The following is an 18,183-nucleotide window of genomic DNA, read 5'->3' as shown; positions in this document are numbered from 1 at the left end:
ATTGGGATTTCCAACACCTATTTAGTCATTTAATCAAAATGAAATCTAAATACTTTGTGACAAGTGTAATAAATATTAAATCTCCCTTACAGGAGACTGTCCATTAATATTTCTAACATCTTAATCAATTAACTAAGAAATGAAGGCATTTAAACATAATTCAAATTGATTACAGGAAATATTAAAGCTCTCTTACAAGAGACTATTCATTTATATTTCCAGCATCAAGATATTTAAACTAATGAAATTAAAAACATAAATGAAAGAAATCTTACTATACCAAAACAAGTATGCAAGTGAGGCAATGGGGGCCCTCCATAGCTCCACAAGCATGCTTAGAAAGAAGTCAAATGTAGAAGAAAATCCAATCCACTTTATTTATCCTCAATTGCAAATTGCAATTACAAGCTCCAAGTTCTACATTCCAAGAGGTCCTAAGCTCTACATTACAATGATTCTAAAATCTAAAATTACAAATGAAGGACTAAGTTTCTAAATTCTAAAAGTTAAGATTACAAATGAAGGAGATAACACTCCTATTTATACAACAAAATGGGATAACAAACTCATAATGATAATCCACTATTCCCTCTTCAAATCCACATATCTCTCAACCAATGGTGACACATAACCCTATCCTCCATGATCTTCTCCATGAGGTCCATGATCTTATCCATGAAGTCCATGATCTCCTCAAATTCGAATTTGAACATAGAGTGCCACATAAAGATGCCTTGGAAGCTTCCTTTGTACCTACACAGGTCAACAAACTCATTATAATTGTTAAGTATAAGTATAAGCATATTATTTTCTAAATTTTAACCATAAATCCACTTAAAAATGTTAAGAATTAATAAACTTTGGAAAAGCATAGTTATAACCCATTGATGAGGTAAATGTAATGATGTGGAGGTGGAATGGAGGTGACATGAAGGTAATATGGAAGTAGTGTGAAGGTATTGGTGAATAATGGAGTGAGAATAGGGACTATTTTTAGGCCCAACAGACCCCCAAGCTGAAGGTATTGCATGTCCTCATGCAATCTATTACATTACTTTTTGATACTTGAGCTTTGGCTTAAACTCTGCATGATATCATTTACTTAACTTTTGCAAAGTGTTTTTGATGAACTGCAACTTGGTTGGTTCTTGTGTTTGAACCATATTTTGTTTGTTGCATTCAATTTTAATGTATGATCTTTGCCTATTGATAATGTGATTTTTATTGCAGAGTATTTTTGTTGGAATTCATCATGGTTGGTTCTTGTGTAATAACCATGATTGTGTTGGCATCCAATTAACTTTTAAATACTTTTGACAAAGCAATTTATATGCTCATGTAATAGTGAATATATTTTGAAGGTATGTGGGTTTTAGAATGTGATATATGAATATGGATGTTATATGAATGTGGAAACAAATAAATGTGAATGTATTTCCCCCTTCAACTGATAGTTTTGGCAATTTGACAAATATGACGAAAAGAAGTGAAGTTTTTCCAAAAATTATTATTCTAACTTTCCAAAGAATTAAATGGTTAAAAGTTAGAAAATATCATATCTTAACTTATCATTTCAAAAATGGATGAGAGTTGTGCACGTGTGGCTGCAGAATTCTGTTCATAGTCTTCTTTACTTGGTTGTGAGAATGGTGGATGAAATCGTAAAAGTGAATCTTTTATTATTGCTGCATCTGTTGCTAAATCTGCTGCTGGAACTTCTGCTGAATGTTCAGAATCTGCTACTGAATGCGGCTGAAAATGTATAAGGCTTGGAAGGTATACAAAATTCAGAATTTACACTTTGCCCCTCAAGTCATCTACATAAAAAAAAAAGGAATCTATTTCATCTGTTACAAAATATGGGTCTTCAAGTCTTCAACGTTCGATGGCACAAATCTTACTATGTGAATAAATGTTCTGGTGTTGAACATAGCAAGAAATTGTTAACTTAGTGGCCATTAATGAATGCCACTAGCCAACACGAGAGCTCCCACCATTGATTCCAATGGGAGTCAAGATGCCTAACACATCTTTGTAGGTACGAATAAATTTGTTGTGGTCGAGTCACCTACAAGATCCAATGAACAAGGAATATTAATGTACTTCCATTGTTCATTGGCAAGAGTACTTGCCATTAAGGCATGCAAGTCTCTAGGTGTTTTTTTAAAGATTATTAAACTCTACACATTGACTCAATGATATGTAGAAGCAAGGTTTTATTGGAAACAGAAAATGGCAAGAAGTTTGTAAGTAAACTTCTTTGCTTTTATTGGTGGGTTAGGAATGGATGAAAGGAAGTGCATGTTGAATGAATAAAAACTCTTGCTGTGAAAAATGGATATGGAAATGGCATGCTTTATGGATTTACAATTGGTGGAATTCAAAATCATTTTCAAAAAGGGAGGTGCAAGGTAGTGGTTGTGGACATGGATTTGTCTTTAGAAATTTTCATGAATTTAGTCTTTGGAAGACCAATTGTCATCACAATGGAATCTCCTTAATGATCACTTGATTATCCTATAACCTGTAAAAAAAACTTGGCAGAAAGAAAACATAAGTGTGTTCAAGAAGAAATGGTCAGTTCCTTCATGATTCTTACGAAAAAATTTCGTACCAAATAAAACAAATTAAGGACAATCAAAGTGTTGAAATTGACTCAATCATGATATTAATATCAATCCATTCTTAAATAAATAACCATGAAAAGTAAATTTACTCCCTGTTTGTGCATGGCAAAGAGCTCGGCATTATAGATTTGTTGTGTCTTGCAGATTAGTATGTTATAAAGCATACAACAATATGAAGTTGCCATGCAAATTACCATCCAACTGAATAAATTTCATTTGTGCTACGTGAATTCTGTGCAAATTTTTTTTAATTTTTGCACCTGTACCAACTCTTGCAGTCTTAACCAATTCCTATAATTCTCATGATTCTCTCAATTTGCATACCACCAAAGTTTTGTTTTATAAAAATGCCAATATCCTTCACATGCCAATATTCACCTTTTAAATCACAAAACACATAACAATTTTTTATTTTTATTATATATCTTTTTAAAAAATGATAACAATCATAACATAACCATAACAATAACAATCATAACCTAACATTATAAAACAATATATTAACATATTAATACAATCATATATTAATATATATCCTAACAACATAACAAACATTAACTAATTAAAACTAAAAATATATAACTAAATCAAAACAAATTAAAACTAAATATATAACAAAAATAAATACAAATCAACACAAACGCAAAACTTGTGAAATAGCAGGATTGAAGGCATATGGAGGGTTTTTGGTTGAGGCGGGATAGGAACGGCTGTGCTGCAAGAAGGACCGGTCCCGTCGATGACCAGATTGCAGTGCAGAATACGCCAATCAGATTTGCTAGTCACCGATAGGTTCACGGAGGCAGGGATTACGTCTTGATTGCAGCAACTAAACACTTCCGAATCCAATGAATGAGATCGCAATCTCTTCATTCCCGAGCTTGATCCAACATTTTTGCCGCGCATAACTCAACAAGATAATCCTTGAATGCCTGCAATTCCTGCAATTTTATACTTGGTCTGTGAGGAAGTAGCATAGTTTTGGCTGTTAAATCATCTATGGGGCAAACAAGTAATTCAAAGTTGAAGATCTCTTCGCTCCTCCTCTTGAAAAAAATGGTTTCCACGATGGCTTACTACTGTATCAATTCCCTCAACGCAGAAAGATCAGAAAGATGAGTTACGTATTTCAGTTCTTTCCGTGGATCAGAAAGATTTACCAGATCTCTCGTTGTTTTATTCTCCGTACTTTTGGAAGTGGTAGATTTTGCGTTGAATGGTTGTTGGGTTGCGCACGAATCAGTAATTTAATCTAATGTCCAAAAAGCATTCTTAGACTTTTTTTGTCCAAGGTATCTATGCTTGTTGCCATGCGTTTCAGAAGTGTTGTTTTGTGATATTCAAAAATTGTTTTTCCTCAAAAAAGTTTGTCCTTCGCAGTGATCAATGCTTTCGGAGGTTGACCATGGAAAGACCTTCCAATGACCTTAAGTGCGAGTGGCAATCCTTTGCACTCTGCTATTATCTCTTTGACTAGGTTGTCATCTGCTGTTTCTGGAATGTACGGTTGATCAAACACTGAATGGCAGAAAAGGGACACGGCATCTGGCTCTCTTAAACAAGGTAGGTCATATCGGTAATCAGATTTAACAACAATGTTGTTTCTTGTTGTAACAAGTGTCTTGAACCCTTTTCCTTCAAATAACAGTTTGTCAAGGTGCTCAATTTCCCAGACATCATCCAGCACCACCAAAGTTGGCTGAGGTTCAATTTGACGAAGCCTTTGCTGCAATTGTATACGTGCATCTTGGATGTTATTAAAATCAGGTTTTTGCCTGCCAACAACCTTGTCCCACATTTTGTCCAGAAGTTTCTCAACATTTGGGCACTGAGAAACAGTCTCAAAAAAATTCCTCCCTCTAAAACGATCTGTAAACCAAGAATAGAAATATATAAAATCAATCAGTGAAAATGATTTTGTAGTAAATCCCAAAACTTTCAATTGAGATACAGATGTTGGGCACCAGATAAAAAAACAGGTGAAACTGTAGAGAAAGATTCATTGGTGAAAGAAGGGCATGCTAAAGCAGAAACAAGTCAATGACGCTACATCAAGATGGAAAACGCTTTTCATCATAACAGTCTGCCAGAAACGCGTAGTAATTATGACACATATTTTTAAATCTCGATTTCTGGCCGGATAAAAATGGATTTCTAAAAGATAAAATCTGGGTTTTTCTTAGAACATGGTCAATTATAAAACCCAGAAACGATTTTCTCCAATTCATAACCGATTGGGGGATATGCAGGGTTCTATGGAGCCTTATTTGACAAACTGCGTGAGAAAAGAACGGCTTTTAATCTGGATCGGATTTGGAACATATTCCTTCAGCGAAGTCCATAATTTAGTTGCAAAAAGTAAAAGCATCAAGATTAAACTCTACGAACCCTCCGTCCCTGTGGAACACTAGCTCTGCACAGCGCTATTCGGGGATGATATTTTTCAAGATGCGAGTGAGGATATTCTTCAAAATTTTAATAGCGATCCAAAAATAAATCTTGAGATCTGTTGTTTTATAGTGTAATAGGATTGGAGGTTCATCTCATTTTCTTGAATGTCAAAGACTTTCATGCCTTGTAGTGTAGGCTGCATGGTCCCTAATGTAAGAGTTTCGAATGCTTATATTGGCCAATTCAAATAAGATGGAAATGCATATTCTTCAATTCACACAGTTCAAGTTTTGTTTCTTTCTGGGGGTAATGGTTATTTCGATATAGGAGCAAATTGTGGCGCAGGAACAATAGATTTAAATTGAGAAGCCAGAACTAGAGAATGTGATAAAAAAAAATTGCAAAATCAAACAATCATATGTGCATTAATAATGCCATTGATTTATTTCAATATGCTGTGAATTTAGTTTGAATAGAAAATTAAATTGTTGCAGCAAATCGATATTGGAATTTTGCAAATTTCTTATAATCGATAGAATGCACGACTCAATTTTCCAGCGAAAGTATTTTTATTTGAAATAAATCGATAGATTTTATGATCTTCCTTATCGCACCAAGCATAGGAAGAGAGCATACTAATCTCTTGATTTATTTTTATTTTTGCAGGTTAGCGTGGATGAAGTGACTTTTACCTAAATTTATTCATGAGAAATGTGGATGATTTTTTTAGTTTTTTTTTTTTTTTTTTTTGAAAACAAAACTAAAGGAAAACTCTATGAGATCTCATTTTATTTTTATTTTTTTTAATCTATTCTACCTTTAACTTGAAAGATTTTTTTTATTTCCTAGGTAAAAGCATGCTTCCAGTGAAGCCATCTACGGACTAAAAATTCAAAATGGCTCACATCTAAATTAAAAAATTTTACCTGATTATTTGCAAGAATGTCAGTAACCTATCTTTTCCTTAGAGTTGGCTCAAGGTTCTTTCGAAACCAATCTTCAATATTGTTCTTGTTCTCCAAGAAGTACCTGTTCATCATCTTCAAATTTCTCATCTGTAGATGAATTAGTAAGAAATGGGGGGTTTAAAATAACTGAATTTGAAACTAGCTAAATACTAAAAACATCATAAAGCTTAAACTTGAACTCCTTTATGAAGATCCTGCTGTCACCAGGTTTCACAAGTTAGTTCATAAAAAGAAATTGCAATAAAAATGACTTCCTAAGTCTATCTCTAAATCATTCTCCCCGGCAACGGCGCCAAAATGTTTGTTCTAAAATGCGGATGCAAATTAGAGTTTCATTTACTATCAACCCGGGTAAGTAAACTTCAAGGATCATCCAATATATATGGACTTAGAGACAAACTAAACTAATCTAGGTGAAGAAATGCCAAAGCTCCCTTACAGGAGGTCTTTCATTGGAATTTCCAACACCTATTTAGTCATTTAATCAAAATGAAATCTAAAGACTTTGTGACAAATGTAAGAAATATTAAAGCTCCCTTACATGACACTGTCCATTAATATTTCTAACATTTTAATCAATTAACTAAGAAATGAAGGCATTTAAATATAATTCAAATTGATTACAGGAAATATTAAAGCTCTCTTACAAGAGACTATTCATTTATATTTTCAGCATCAAGATATTCAAACTAATGAAATTAAAAACATAAATGAAAGAAATCTTACTATACCAAAACAAGTATGCAAGTGAGGCAATGGGGGCCCTCCATAGCTCCACAAACACGCTTAGAAAGAAGTCGATTGTAGATGAAAATCCAATCCACTTTATTTATCCTCAATTGCAAATTGCAATTACAAGCTCCAAGTTCTACATTACAATGATTCTAAAATCTAAAATTACAAATGAAGGACTAAGTTTCTAAATTCTAAAGGTTAAGATTACAAATGAAAGAGATAACACTTCTATTTATACAACAAGATGGGATAACAAACTCATAATGATAATCCACTATTCCCTCTTCAAATCCACATATCTCTCAACCAATGGTGACACATAACCCTATCCTCCATGATCTTCTCCATGAGGTCCATGATCTTATCCATGGAGTCCATGATCTCTTCAAATTCGAATTTGAACATAGAGTGCCACATAAAGATGCCTTAGAAGCTTCCTTTGTACCTACACATGTCAACAAACTCATTCTAATTGTTAGGTATAAGTATAAGCATATTATTTTCTAAAGTTTAACCATAAATCCACTTTAAAATGTTAAGAATTAATAAACTTTGGAAAAGCATAGTTATAACCCAATGATGAGGTAAATGTAATGATGTGGAGGTGGAATGGAGGTGACATGAAGGTAATATGGAAGTAATGTGAAGGTATTGGTGAATAATGGAGTGAGAATAGGGACTATTTTGAGGCCCAACAGTGGTCACGATGACGTAGCAGAGATCAAATGGGAGGCAAAAATAAACGGCCCACCCAGGAAGGTCAACAATATAAAGGAGGATATCCCAACCCGACACGAAGCAGAAAGTGTCATGTTCAAGAGTGATCTGCCGACACAACTGATAGATTTCCAAATTTTCCCCCACCATTTCTGGCAGGTACCCCAATTATTTTTTAATCGCAATCTTGAAGGGGATAGCATATGCTTGCACTGTAATTTCACCCTTCGGATGAATCCGACCTACTAAGTTTAACAAGCCCTAGGAAGGAGAAGCTCATGTTTGTCATGGTGACGAATCCGATGTCGTTTAATATTTTAACGAGTCTGACAAAGGTGTAACTCGATATCTTTTTCATGTTTAGAGAGTTTGAAAAAGACACGTAAAATAAAACTCGACATGGTCCCTTTTCGTATGTTTATGTCTCTTGAGCCCGAAAAGGTAGAAAACAATACTTGAGAGAACAACTTAACCATTTCAGTCAAAGGATACCTTTTTCATAAATAGTGACTCCAAGCCCGAAAAAAGGGTAAACTTATACTAGGCACACGATGTTTTAGATCCGTTAACAAGTTCAAAACGACAAGGGCTCGGCCATCTTTTCGCTTTTAAAGGGTCTAAAAAGAGCTGAAAGCGGACCCCCCATTTTATTTTCTTTTACGAGCCAAAAGGGAAAAACACTCGACAATCTTTTCATATGAGCTTAACGAGTCGAGAAAAGAGCTGAAACGTGACTCGTCACCATCGTTGAACATCCATCACCTGTCGCTGTGCAAAAAAGGTAAAGTGTATTATCTAGTTCTTGAGGCAAAATAGGTTAAAATATTTACAATAACCTAATATTTTCATGAAAAAAACGAATAAAAAGGAGAAAAGTAAATATATTTTTACCATTTACCGTTTTACCTTGCTGTGAAAATTTTTTACTCAATTTTGCCCTAATTGTTACGGAGCAGATTGTGGGAGATCCGAGAGGTCAATCGCCGAGCCGCCAGTTACAGGTAAAAGACGAAGCCCTGAGCTCCATTTCCATGTCCTTTGTTTATGTTTTTAACCATTTTTTTTAGTTTTTTGAGGAGGTTTTGAAAAACTTTTTCACCCTCGGTCGGCGCGACTTCCGAGCACGGAATCGCGTCGACCGAGGGTGATTAACAAAGACAGTCACGTCGTTTGGCGCAATTGTTTTTAAAACAAGCACGTCGACACCGTGAATAGGGAAAAAAACCCTATTTCTTCAAAAATTCACCATTTAAACTTAAATTTTATGGGCCAAACATGATTTTTGACTCAAATTCATGGCTTTTGTAGGAAAGAATCGCTGAAAATGGTGGATTGGAAAGAACGGGAACATGAGGATGTTGACACACAGGAAATGAATGACCCAAATTTCCTGGAAGCTTTGAGGGCTTGCAAGCTCTTCAAATTCTTTCTCACGCTAGGGATGCAGGCCCAGCCTAAGTTTATGTGGTACCTGATTAGTCTTTGGGACATTAATTGGGAGATTTTTGTTATTGGCAACCAGGAGCCGGAGTTAGAAACTTCAGATATATACTTCATCACTGGACTATCCCGCAGAGGGGAACTAATGAACTTGTATGGGTCACGACCGATTGGGGCAAGCATATCTTCCTTGCTTGCCGAACACTACTCTGAGGCCCTGAAATCCAAAAGTGAGAAGATAGAGATTTTCAGTGTTCGGGATCTGACACTAAGAGTGCTTTTGTTGACCATCAACAGAGTGGCGAGGTCCCAGGCGGAACATGAGACTAACAAGTCAAAGTTCCTTTATGCTATCGACTGTACAGCTCCTATGATCTTCAACTGGGCCGAGGCCATGAAGATCAATATCAAGCACCAGCTGTCCAAAGCCAAGGTGGGGAATCTGAAGAAATTTTGCTTCGGATCGATGCTTGTGACCTTCTTCTTGGAACGGGTACCATTGTTCTAGTATCAGCTAACTGAGGTAGATCCTCCTATGCCACGCAATCCGCGGATGGCTCATTGGAGTCGTTTGATGCCCAGGATCACTGGGGGTTAGCACATGTCATACCGACCTACATCCTTTTCATGGCTATGATGACAGAAAATCATTGTGGAGGACTAACCATACAGTGGCACCGACTTCCGTGGAGATCCAAATAAGCTCGTACTAGATGGAGAGGATTTTAACGATGAAGGTAAAAAATCAACTTTCTAATTTTGAGATTTTTAATTGTTTTTGGTATATATGTGCTTATAACATTTCCCTTATTAATGCAAACGTCGGACCAGAGCAGCCTGCTAGGATGTCCCCAATATCCAGGCCTGTCCCCCGCCCTATTGATGTTGTCGCTCCTTATCAAGAAGGGAGTGACAATGAGGAGGAGATCACGAGGAACCTTGAGGGGTTGACTCGTGGCATCTCGGAGTATGCTCCAGTAGTCCTCGTCAGTACCAGAGACACACGGTGGGAGTCTCGGATCGGATCCATCGATTACTGACTCGTGTTGCACGAGTCGTATCATGCTACCATGATCACCATGCTGATTAGTTCCTAGGTCCAACATTTACATTTGTTGAGGCATGCGTGCCACGGATATATGGGGCTTGCGAACCACCGATGTTATTTTGGACACACATATTATTTTTGAGGTTTTGATGTATCAAACATTATCACCATATATATATATATATATATATAGATATATATATATATATATGTTGTATTTTCTTGTCTACTATGGTACAAATGGTTTGTTTTATCTTTTCACATGTTTCGTAAATGTCTATCCAACACATGATTAGCTAATGCATCTGTCAATGTATTCATTCGTCTAGGAATATGATGATATGTGTTTCTGATGGAATATTGCCCGTTGAGTTGAAGGACAACAAGCTGTGAATCCAGGTTGACAACCAACTCTCTAATGTCAAGAGAAATGGATTTTAACAATAGTTCAATGACTGCACTATATTTAGCAATGTTGTTAGTTGTGCGACCTAGATAGATACCTTGAAGGTCAATCAACCTACTGTTAGGGTTATAAATAGCCCATGCCACGAATGATAGGTTCCGGGTACTTCGACAATCACCATCAGTGAAACTAATGTGGAGAGTCGCAGACATTTGCAAAGCAAGAAAAGCATAGTAAACAAGAAAGTTGTTTGAAAACTACCACACAAAACCACACTGCACAAAAATGAATGACACACTAATGTACATAAGTAACCATTCAAGATGTCCTAAGCATAGTACTTCTTGATGTGGGAGTCCATGTTGGGACTCGGGTAATCAATCAACACAGAAGGACACCGGAGTTTTACCGTTGTCATGACGAGTAAGCATCGACTCGACCGAATAATTGAGTGAAACTCATATAAGGCTTTGCCCCCATGCCCCCTGTGCGAGGGAGGGTAACGAGTCAAATGGTTATCCCATTCCAATAATGGGTAATTGGTAAAAACTCGGGGAGGGTGAAAAATCATGAATCCATGAAGGGATAAATGTTTCCTCAGTTGAAAGATCTTGATCATGTCAGGATAAACTGACACATCAATAAGCAGCTGAGAAGAAAACTTCTCAGAACACATATACATGACCGCCGAGTGAGGCAGGAATGAGGAGCGATGATGAGTATCGATCCAAGGTGGTTCCTCGAGAGACATGACTTCCATGATACCTTCATCAACCAGGAAGGTCTCGGCTAAGGGATTAGGTGATTCCAAGTGCCAATCCACAAGGATTAAGAGTATGTATCAAGAGAGGTCTTTGACATAAAAGAATCAGAGGATGCAGAACTCAAAGCCGAAACAATTTCCATGTAACTGAATTCGAAGGGACTAAGCGGAATAACCGCACCCCAGGTATCAACAAGATATGGTGAAGGTATGACCCAAGGATCAAATTTGACCGAGATCATGTTGACAAAGGCAACATGAGGATGTGGGAGTGGAAAAAATCCCATTAAGGCAGAATCTTTGAAAATACCTGCCCCCACACTCTCATAGGGAGCACCAGTGTGCTTGACGTACGGAACATTTCCATCTGAGGAGGAAGAGGCAAAGAAAGACAGTTGGTCGACAGTGACAATCTTCCCTTGATGGGGAAAACGAATCACACGAAATAAAGAAGAGGCCACAACATGCATGGCATGGGTCCAGCTTCGGCCGAGTAGAAGATTATAATTGAGATTGGCGTCAATAATTTCTACCTCGACTTGCACTGTCTTGCCTTCTAGAGTGATGGCAAGGTTAGGTAAGACACCGAAGGGTCACGAATCGTGCCCATTGAAAGCTTCTAGAGTGTTCGGAGATTGGTTCAAAGCAGGAGAACCAATAGCCTTCCAGCATGCGGTTGACATGATGCAGGTGGAGGCACCTTCATCGATGACAGTCTGGTGGATGGTCTTCTCATTGATGATTACTTGAATAAGAAAGGAAATCTGATGAGGAAGACGTGGAACATGGTTCTCTAGATCAAAACATATCAAATTGGAATCGGTGGGATTGATGCCCCCGATAGCTGACAGCAAAGATTTCCGCTGTGATGGGCAGCTTTGGAGCACCTTGAGGGCCGACATAGCTGACGGTGCCTGAGCCAAATCCTCAACAATATTATAGTGTTGAGCGGCTCGGGCATTGGGATTATACGAGGATTTCCACAACACACTTCAAGAGGGCGGCCGTATAGCGGGGTCAGGGTTAGGGCGCTCAATATGAAGAGGGCTAGAATTTGGGGCAGAAGAAGAAGGTGTGGCTTCTTTCTCCTTCCGAGCTATTGAAGCAGGAGTTTGATAATCTTTTGATCTAGTAGCCACATTAATAGGCGTACTCATCATGAACACTTGAGATCCAGAGGAAGCAGATTGGGGTTGGTCTACCATTTGGGTTTGCTGAGACGAAAATGGCTCTTTGAGGACAGCGGGGGTCCCTTGAGCAAGCGGCTAACTTCGAATTGTCACGAACAATCCTTAGTGTAGTGATCTTCCTCGCAAATAAGGCAAGGATACTTAGGTTTTCGTTGCGAAGATTTTCCAGCAGACGATTTGGGAGGACCTTGTTTTGGGGCATCGGCTTTACCCTTGCCTTTGCCTTTCTTCTTTCCTTTCGAGGATTTGTCCACTGCGGTAGACTGGACAGCATGGACCTCTAAGGTTTTACCAGGGCCAGGTGGATTCTGGGATGAACTATTAGGAACAGTATTTGAGACCAACTTCTGTTTGGAAGAAGTTTTAGTAGGGGTTTGGGATACCGAACCAATAACTCCATCAACGAGAGGTACATCTTGTGACTTTGATGCCACGGGTTCGAATGATGGCTACAAAGCATTGGGTAATAACTCATACAAAGTGCCAGAATGAGAGTAAACTAGATCTAAGTACTAGGAACGAGCAATGGATTTCTCTTCAGTAATTCATTCCCCCATATCTATATCACAAGCAGTTGGGGTTATGAATCATTTGGTGAACCTTTCGGTGAGCAACTAATCAGTAATCTCAAATTTGATCAGATGACATCTACGTTTCCATTCATGGATGTGATCAGAGATGTGTGTCGTAGTATCTTTCTTAAGCGATGTGAGCAAATAGGTGTGAGTCTCATAGCGAATTGACAACTGGAAATGTGTGAGGAAAACCATGGCTAAAGAGTTAAAGTCATGGTAAGTACTTCGAGGTAGCTCGATGTACCCCTTAGTTGCGGCACTCGTGAGGGTTCATTGGAAACGAAGGAGAAGAATGGAATTGTCAACGTATGAGTTCGACGAGCACTAGAGGTGATATGTCATCACATGGGCCTGAGGATCTTCTTTAGCTTTCCCATCGAACTTTGGACAATCGCTTGGTATCTTGGACGACACCGGAGGCCAGTATGGTGAATGAAGGATTGGATCATTCGTAAGGCGAGATACATCTAGCAACTCAAGTGTAGCCAAGAATGGCAATTGAGTGTTAAAAGGCATGGGAGGTCGATAAGCGGGTCCTAATCGAGGAGCCCATCCCTGTTGGTAAGGATTTTGACCCTACAGTGGGGGATTTTGGCCATATGGCATCTGAGGCTGCCCCCATTGCAAATTACCTTGACCATAGAGGGGATTTTGACCTTGAATACATTGTAACTGTCCGGCCATAGGTTGTTGATAAGAAACGTGCAGGTTAAAAGGTTGTTGAGCCTGTTGATCTTGGACATATGGATATTGTACCTATTGTCCTTGAACATACGAGTGATGAGCCTATTGTCCCTAAACAAGAGGATTTTGGACCTGTTGTCCTTGGGCATAAGGTTGGTACACTTTTTTCCCTTGGACATAGGGATTTTGTACCTGCTGCCCTTGACCAAAAGGATTTTGAACCTCGTGACCTAAGGCATTAGGGTTTTATCCATGATGCCCTTGGCCAGCAGGATTCTCGACCGGTTGACCTAGGACATTAGGATTTTGAGCTTACTGCTGCAGGACTTGACCTTGACGTTGCCCTTGCAAGGGTTGACCCTGTTGATATGTATACAAGGGTTGTTGTTTCCCTGGTTCGTTTTGTTGTTGCAAGGGTTGACCTTGCGGTTGCAAAATTTATCCCTGAGGCTGTAGAGGTTGGCCCTGCGAGGACATGGGTTGGGAGGTGTGCAAAGCATATTGCATCTGTTGTTGCACGGTTTGCTGCAACTGTTGCAAGGGTTGACCTTACGGTTGTTGCAGTTGACCTTGCTGCGGGATCATTTGCCCTTGCGGTTGCGCGGAGAGCCCTTGCTACAACAAAGGTTTCCCTTATGGTAACAAAGGTTGCCCCTGTTGTTGTAGAGGTTGTCCTTGTTGTTGCAAGGGTACTTGAATAATGCCTGGGAAATTTTCGAACTGAATCTAGCCATAGCCAGGTTGAATGTACTGCCCATATTGGAGGGTGTAAGGTTGATTAACCATTCCTTGAGATCCATATGGAATGTAAGGAGTTTGGTATTGGACCCGAGCCCCATAGGGCTGCTGATACTGAACATTACTCGATCCAGAAGGACCAATGGGATTCTGAACCTGTTGGTATTGGACATTGCTTGATCCAATAGGGTTAACAGGGTTATGAATAATACCAGAAGAAGGCTAGTTTATACTAAGCATGTGATCTTGTGAGCTGCTCACATTAGTGGCACTTAACACCATAGAAACATTCAGGTTTTTCCCTCTAGATGGTGGCACAACCTGGCTACTAACTAGAGGGATGGAGGAACTGATAGAGACATTCTTCAAAACTGTTAGTTGTGCCTGACAGGTAATTGGGATTGACGATACAAGAGTATTCGGAACGGTGGGTTGCACCGGGACTAAGGTAACAACCTATTGGGAAGTCGTGTTTGATATGAACGGACCTGATGTGGGCATGGCGCCTGACGCCCAAACAAGGTTATGGTAAAGTGATGAGGCACTAGGTGTACCTGAAACCAACTGTGCCAAAGACACATAGTTGGGTGGAAAACTGGCGGGAATACCCCCTGAATAGGGGAAACCATTAGGAGGAAAAGGCAACTCTTCCTCCTCAATAGTGTGTGGAGTAGAAACTTTGGACTCTTCCGAAGAGGTGACTGGGGCATCGCCTTCGGTTCCATGTCTGGAAATAAACGACGACGAATATTCGAACGAGTACGAGGGGATAATTCCAATGGAACACCTGACCGGTCGTACGAACTGTAAAGATGTTGCGGTGATATCACAACATGGTCAAACAAAGGGTTCGGAGGATACATAACTAGTCCAAGATGATCGTCAGTGGTCGGCGAATCCTCAAGGGTTTGAACGGGATTGTTTGGAGATTCCGAGCCAAGATCAGCAGATGACCCAGTATCAAAATTATGCAGAGGACGATATGACAAAGGTTGAATACTCATAACAATTCCGAGTTCAACAACTTGGTCCTCGATTGACTCGGGTAACTCAGGAAATGGCTCCTCAGACAATCTTTTAGACGGAGGAGAGGAAGAGGAATTTGGTGAACCAGATAGTTCAGCCATGATGACCTTCTCTTAGTTGATTGAAAAATTAACTTCAAGGCTTTAAAATGTCCTTTAAGGGAAACTCGCGATTTGGTCTCAAAAAAGACTAATAGGATGTTTTCGGATCGTGGGAAATCAATTATTAAGACGCATAAAAGACTGGTGTTGTTTCATTTTTTAAGAGTCGAGAAAGAAACAAAGATGACTCTATCGCTGTCGATTGGAAACGATCTCGAAAGGACAAGTGCTCAAACGATCTTTTAAGTTTAATGAGTCAAAAAGATCAAATGATTGCTCTGGATGATCTAGGTAAACAAGATTATCAGGCAACCATGAACTGCAGAATACCTCCCGGTGAACCGAGAAGTACGAGCAGGAAATCTCCTCGAATGTTGTGTTCGGTGTATCACGTTTGCAAGGTGGCCAACTCGGCTTCCTAAGGATAAAGGATTGTATCCTAGAGGGGTCTCCTATTATATACTCGACGATACGGGGAGCACAAATCCGTACTAGCGTTGTCTAATGCCGAAGCTAACGACAACTGCTAGGTTTAAAGACACCGGAACATGTCTCTAGCCTAAACCTTCTAGATATGATCATTAATGTCAAATGCACCTTAAGTTAATTGAATTTGTTTTAAAGTTTGTCTTGAGTTATATTTCAGTTTTCAGGTCTTAGCGATGCAACTCAAAAAACCTTAAATCCAACTAATTGAGACAAGACCCTTTCAATTCGATGAAATGCCTACATTAGAGAGGGTAGAAACTACTCAATTAAATGCAAACAAACAAGCAACTGAAAATGAAATGATCTTTCACTCCCTTACTTTTTCAAAAAATAAACTAATGAAAAATGCATCCCAATTCCTAATTTCCTGACAAGCTATCTAACAGTCCTTTCGAAAGCAAAAAGATTTATTTTCCTTTTCCAAATGCCAATGCAATTCTAGTCTTTCAATGATGCAAGCTATTGTAGCGCAATGACGCAACAAACTAGAATTTCACACTTTTTCATGAAACAACGAAATAAAATTTTCGCATACAATTCTTCGATGAAGAAATTTTCGAGACAATAAGCTCTTCAAGCAGATGAAAACACGAAAGGAGAAACTCATTTAGATCACTGAAAAATCAACTATACCAACCACAAGATAAGCAACGTAATCCATGCCAGAAAAGAAACGTTTAGAAAAGCAAACGAAAACTTTTCAAACTTGTGTAATAGAGGTCAAAGTCGTAAAAGGACCAAAAACAAAAATGCACAGAGTAAGTACACCTACAACCCGACTTACTAAGTTCACAAACAACTGAATGGACGACAAACTAGATGCCCTAGTGTCGTTGACCACCCAATGACTCAAGCAATCAAGCAGAAGGATGATAAGCCAACAAGCAAACAAACCAAATGAAAAGCAGCTTTCTAGTTAGGGAGAAAATAGTCTAAAAGGCTTACGAGGTCAAAATCATAAGAGCAGAACACATTGGCCAAGATTGGGGTGAAACCCTAATCTCCACTTATAGGTATTGGTGTGATTGCCTAACTGACAACAACCACCAGAGGTTGGTCGGTGCGACTGTTCCTCAGCATATCGCGCTGATTGGCGCAACTGTTAGCGGATTAAGTGCGATGATCAAAGAAGTTGAAAAAAAAAAAACAAAAACAACGAACAAACACACAAAACAAAAATCAAAACAAAACAAAACAAAAAAACAAAAAACAAAAAAAAACAAAAACAAAAACAAAAACAAAAACAAAAACAAAAACAAAAACAAAAACAAAAAACAAAAAACAAAAAACAAAAGCAAAACAAAAAACAAAAACAAAACAAACAGAGACCAGTTTTGCTACTATGAATTTCAAACTCAGGCAGGCAAACAAGAGAAAAGAAACAGAACAAAAGGGAAAAAGTGGAACTAGAAAAGTTCTCACAAAATCATGAAATCCAAGACGAACAAAAGGATTGGTTCCCCAGTGGAGTCGCCAATTTGTGGTGAAGTAAAATTATAAGTGCGGACACAAATAAATTCCTCTAGCCCGATAATGAGTCTAGCCACAACAGATACATTCTATGGAATATTTCCTTAGGTTAGAACCAATCAAGAGGGCCTACCTCTTGGTATTCTTATCCCGTTTGATGATGTCCTTGCTTGCTCACTCCAGTTATCTTTTGCTTCCTTCTTCAAGCACTTGAAACAAGTAACCATAGCAAACAACAACCGTGATAATAGACAAATGTAATTCAACCTACTTAACAAGTCAATAAACATTAAGCTGTGAATATGTAAGATGACAAATCATGGAGGAAATCAATCAATAGTTGCATATATTAATATCAAAGAGAGATTACAACCATTGCCTTGACGTTGCCGTTCTTCTTTGACAAGACCAGGTTCCCACACACTTTTGCTAATATTCCATGATGGCCTCAATCAACAATAGTTTTAAGGCTCTCCCATTTAGGCTTCACTCCAAACCAAATCACACTTCTCCCTCACACAACTAGATAGCTACAACTTAGAATAGCTTGTTGTTTATTCCAAACCAAAATAGCACTAGCACACCAACATTAACACTTCAACACTAGCTTGTGCTTGGGAAAAAGGGAGGTTTATATAGGATGAATGGATGGGACATGGATCCACCTCTCATGGGAGAAGGTCTTATCTCTTGAGGTAGTTCCATCATTATAGGGGAAAGGAGTCCAAACTGACATCCTCGACACATCCAGCCAAACCATTTACCAGACTTCGTTACAAAGCTTCTAGAGTTGGAAGCTTCAACTCCTAATTTAA

At 38.6% G+C, this 18,183-nt stretch overlaps 1 pseudogene; it reads right to left on the bottom strand.

Annotated features, from left to right (window-relative positions):
- Nucleotides 1-3,879: 3,879 nt before the first annotated feature.
- The window catches only part of LOC149220736 (putative disease resistance protein At5g04720), a 44,813-nt pseudogene continuing 30,509 nt past the window's right edge, over nucleotides 3,880-18,183 (bottom strand).

This window comes from Pinus tabuliformis, chromosome Q (assembly GCF_031772625.1).
Source record: "Pinus tabuliformis cultivar Carrire ecotype Pingquan chromosome Q, CPIR1, whole genome shotgun sequence".
Classification (NCBI taxonomy): Eukaryota; Viridiplantae; Streptophyta; class Pinopsida; order Pinales; family Pinaceae; genus Pinus; species Pinus tabuliformis.
Note: the sequence above shows the minus strand (reverse complement) of the source record. Positions and strands in the feature narration are given on the sequence as shown.